The sequence below is a fragment of the Hipposideros armiger genome, unplaced genomic scaffold (assembly GCF_001890085.2).
Source record: "Hipposideros armiger isolate ML-2016 unplaced genomic scaffold, ASM189008v1 scaffold_564, whole genome shotgun sequence".
Taxonomy (NCBI): domain Eukaryota; kingdom Metazoa; phylum Chordata; class Mammalia; order Chiroptera; family Hipposideridae; genus Hipposideros; species Hipposideros armiger.
Window position 1 is genome coordinate 609,929 of NW_017731914.1, and position 5,584 is coordinate 615,512.

The following is a 5,584-nucleotide window of genomic DNA, read 5'->3' on the forward strand; positions in this document are numbered from 1 at the left end:
TGAAAAGGGTAACTATTGCATTGTTCTGTACACCTGAAACTAACAATAAAAAATAAAAAAATAATTAAAAAAAAAAAAGAAAATGTATTGACCTATGTCTTTATTTTTTCATCATACCCACTACCCACACTTCTCAGATTCAATCTGGGTTCTGGTTGCTTCCTTGCCCTCTGCCTTCCAATGCAGTTCCCCTGCTGAAAAATGTGGAACATCAAGGATGAATTTCCCTGTCACCTTTGTGCAGGGTTCATGCTAATCTTCTCTGAATCGTTCCAATATTAGTACATGTGCTGCTGAAGCGAGCATGGGAGATTACTTTCTTTATCATTCAGCCTCATTTTCACCTTCACTTCATGGCAAACATGTTTTTTAAAATATTTAATTTCATGTTTTGAAATAAATTTTAAATTGTAGAGAAATCAATGCTTGAAATGCAAGTCATTCATATAATACTCATTTTAAATGTTATGTAAAAATAGCACATACTTTTTCCCTGCCTTGGACGCGATGGTTCTCTTTGCTTGTACACTCAGAATAAGATGACAGCCTCCACCTACCACAATAGTATCATAGATGTTAGAATTCTCTTAAGATAGATTTCACAGACAATCCTATAGTGGTTTGTACTTTATGACTGTTTCTACACCAGTGTGAGAGAATTGGGATTTATCATGATTGTTATGTTTATGCATTTTTTATTCTACAAAGATCAAAGTAATTTGTCAACAGCTTAAAGGTGATTAACTAACTAGATGAGAGGGACTCCTTTCTCAATGTATATGTATATCAAATCATCACAATGTAAACTTTAAATATCTTTCAATTGAATTTGTCAATGATACCTCATTAAAGATGAAAAATAACAAAAAACAGCTTTAATTGTGGCAAAATTATTGAAGTGAGAATGGGAAATTATTGTGTCACTTTTTACCACTAACGATAAATTTCCTGGGATTTCACATTAGTTACACTATTTATATTTACCTTTTAAAATACTAAAGTTAAGTGAAATATCTAAACACTTTAAATATACAATCATTATAGATCCCCAGAACTAAAAATCTAAAAATCCATGCTAAATTGACTCTTGCAGTAAATTGACCTAGAAAAAGAAATTTCATGGCCTGGTGAAAATGTAGACCATTGTGGGAGAAAATTAGCTTATTGAATACTGGAGGCATTGATTGTCATTATCCGTGTTCACCAGCATTTTAAATATGAGGTAAGCTGCTTATGTTGCAGAAAGGTGAAGAATCCTAGGGTATAGTATGTGCATATACTACCTATAATATAACACATATCATATAGCATTACATCTATATGATAATAATAGCAATATTAACTAGTTTTAAAGGTATTTTTAACTTAGCATTTTACTGTTTGTAAAACATTCAATGTCCTCCATTAGAATTATGACTTAATAATCCACCCCAAATACCTTATTGCTAGAATTTCAAATTATATTGATAATAGTATATAAAAGTGTTGAAAAGAAATTCACAGATATTTAGAAATTAACAAGCTCAAGATGCACTTTTTCTGCATTTTCACATAAATAAACTAACTGGCAATATTACCAACATTTATACATTTTCTCATTTGAAAAGATGCAATCACCACATACACAGTAAATTGATCTTGTGATGTTATGTAGTAGAACTATCTCTACAATGATTGGATCTAAATGATGTAAGATATGTGGCCATCAAATACTTTCTGAAATTTATCAAGAATGATAATTCCTTTTTCTCCATTGTCCTCATATCAAGCAAACATTTATGCTATTTTACAGAAGATGATATTATCCTAATGTTTAATAGCAACTAATATGTAAAACAGTAGTTTTGCAAATCACCCAAGATAAGTGGAAATATCCTGGAGATGACTCTCAACTCTTGGACAATGATATTGGAAATGGGCATTAAAAAATTAAAATAAAATAAACAAGCAACGTTCTCAAAAAGTGACTCGGCATTCATTCAGGTCAATTTCATACCTGCCACATGGTTTTTCTATGTGCAGCTTTCCTACATGGAACACTCTTGTATCATCATACAATTTTCTTATTTTAACTCAACAAGCAGCCTACTCAGATATGATGTTCTCAGAGAGTCACTTACTGATGATCCTCTGTCCCTCTACCCCCCACCCATCTAGTTACTCTTTGCACATCTACCTTGTTTTGTTTTTTATCATGTCCTATTTAAACACCAACTCACATTATTTAATTGATGTGTTGACTTTTTATCAGTTTTTTTCCACAAGTAGAATGTAAGTTGAAGAATGTTGGGACTTTGGCTTGTCAGCTGGCTTTTCCGTGAAGAGAAAAGGGCTGACACATAGTAATCACTCAATACGAGTATATATAATATTTAGTCAAGAAATGGGTATATCAATCTAAAACTGACTATCCTTTAATTTACCTTGTATGAATACAGATTCACTTATCTTTCCTCTTTGTGTCTTTTTCTAAAGTATCATTTTCCTTACTAAATAAGTCTAATAATTCTTTTTTTTTTAAGGTTTTTATTGGGGAATTGGGGGGATGGGAACAGTGCTGGGGAATTGGGGGATGGGGAACAGACAAGTTGCTGTCCTTTTTGTTCTTCAGTCTAGTTGTGGAGGACGTTGCTTCACTGGCCCAAGTTGGCACCATCATTGTGCTCTTCCCGGGTGAGGCAGATCAGTCTCCAGCTTCTGGACGGCCACTTACGGTGGCTGCTAGCTGCTCACGCTGGCTGCTGGCTACACACGGTAGCCCTTGGCAACCCAGTGCCACAGGGGCTGCAGCCTATTCCGTGGCTGGCGACTCACAGGCAGCCCAGCTCCAGGTTGAGCTGTTGTTCAGCATCTTAGTTGTAGAGGGCAGTGTCACTGGCCCTCATATGTGGGATCTGAACTGGGGCCCTCTGGTGTCCCAAGCCAGCTCTTAACCTTGGCGCCACTCATCTGGCCCAAGTCTAAGGATTCTTAAGTGGAACTCCCAAACTAAAAATTCAGCTCTTATAAAAAATATATATATATTTCACTTAGATTTTTAGTTACAAAAAACATACATATCGTTGGTAAAGTGCAAACTATGCAGAAATAAAGAAAATAGACACCCAGTGAAAGTGCTTTGGTGAATTTATTCCCCATATACAATACTGTTGATCGTTATTTACTATTCCTGATATTTTTCAACAGCATGTAGTTTGAAATAAATAGCTAGAAATAACTATTGTCACCTACTAAAGTGTATGTTACTGTTTTTTAGTCATCTTTGTTTTAAAAGATTTTTTAAAAAATTTGTACTAGTATTTAATATCATTTCTGTTAGGAATATTACAGAGGTCTAATATGGAATGAATCTGGCCAGGCTTACAACATGGAAACCAACTAAAGACCCAGTTTTTTATCTACATTGACCAAATAAAAGGAGCTGTGTTGCTAACTCAATAGCTTAGATAAATAACTATGAAGAACTGCAAGGGGGAGGGGGAGAGACAAAGAGGGGGTTGGGGGAGATTATGAGGAATTGACTCATGGGATTACGGAGGCTGAGCAGTCCTACCATATGCTGTCTACAAGCTGGAGATGACCCTGGAAAACCAGTGATGTAATTCCAGTCTAAGTCTGACTGAAGGCCTGGGACCTAGGGAGCTTATGGTGTATATCTCAGTTTAAGAGCAGGAGGAGAAGGATGTCCGAGCAGGCAAAAAAGGGAAGTATTCTTTCTTCCTCTGCCTTTTGTTCTATTCAGGCTCTCCAGTGAGTAGATGATGCCTGCCCACATTGCGGTGGGCAATCTGCTTTACTGAGTCCACAGTGTCAAATGCTCATCTCATCCAGAAACACCCTCATAGACACACTCAGAACTCTTATTTTCTTCAGATTAGTTAAATCTTATGCTAGTTCTCCACACAGAGAAGCCAAGAGAATCAACCACTGTCTAGGATTACCCCATAATTATATTGAGGAGTAAGGAGAAAAGAGAAGAACCATTTTTTTCATAATCTGAACAAGAATCCTGGAATGATTTAGAAACAACCAATCTTTGATTACATGCCCATCCTTCAGTTTCTCACTCTGCCTGATGGGCCAGTGACAGTGAAGATGTGGACGTGTGGACTAATTAAACTATCCCACCAAATGGGGAGGGGATGATTCCTAAAATGAAAAAGATGCTGGACATAAAAAATGTAACAGATGTCCACTGCAGAATACAATAAAATTACAGAATGCGATACAAGAAGCATTTACCTTAACGAGAATGTTATTTTGTTACCTATGAAAATGAGGATGAAGTGTCAAATGACAGCCTGTAGCCCTTCACAATCTACACAGTGGGGTCTTAATAAATAGTTACGGAACAAATAAACATATTACAGTAATAACATTATCACTACTGGCAAAATTTAGAAGAGGATAATCCTCAGATTTTACAAAGCCAAAAGATTACTTCTCTGATTTTCTATGATAACTCATAATACTGTTTATCTAAGTCTCATATCCGCTCTTGAAAATTAACAATAGTTTAATGCTGATTAATTTTCAGTTTTTCTCCCCTACAGTTACATATATATTTTTCAAAATTACTTAGAGTCACTGCTGTGCTTATTGCATGCATCCTTAGTTGTTTTCTCCTGTGTACCACCCTGTACTTGTCACTATTAAATTTCATACTGTTTTTGATGGATGACTTCTCTAATTTTTCAAGGTCATTTTAAATTCTAGTTTAGGCTCCAAAGATCAGACAACTTGTCCCAACTCAATATTGTGTTGGATGTGTCCTTAATTCTATTATCTAAATCTTTACAACACACACACACACACACACACACACACACACACACACACGTAAGTCATGTGAATTCCAAGTATGAACTGCACTACTCCGCTGTTTGTTACTACAGAAAAGAGTTTATCATTTTTGGGGATTCGAGCAGCAATTTAGATTTAGGTGAACTAGAGATAGCTTGCAAGCTCTCTATACCATATCGGGTTGCTTTCAGAGGGGGAAAAAATAAATCAGTGCAGGAAGGTGGGCAGATATATACTATGTCTATGGAGTTATATAGAAAAGAGTATAGGATGACCAGGATTTGGACACATATTATCAGAGGAAAGGAAATGCAGACATGGAGACCCAAAGAGAAGTTATGAGTTCTGTTCTGAAAACAGAAATTTGAGAATACAATTCTTAGAAAAAGATCCCAAGGTCAACACAAAAGCACAAAAACTTTATAACGAACCTAATGTGTTTATGTATGGATTCTTAGTTTGCACAGAGTAAAGAAATATTTTTGTTTAGAATTTTGGTAAGCCTGAGCCCTCAGGTGAAGGCATTGGGTGCCACTGCCCAGAATGTGGGAAACAGGGTTTGATATCTAGGACATTCTAGAGTCATGCTTATATTTTTCTTGTGTTTATTTAATTTAGTTCTGTGTTTGAGCTACATATATGCAGATTGTTTTAACCAACCACCTTCATCGAATAAAATGATTCAATATATTTCAAATAACACATAAGGAGATGCATGACTTTTCTAAGGTCATAGAGCTTTTAAATAGAAAGAGAATAATAGTACAAGATGGTTTTTGAT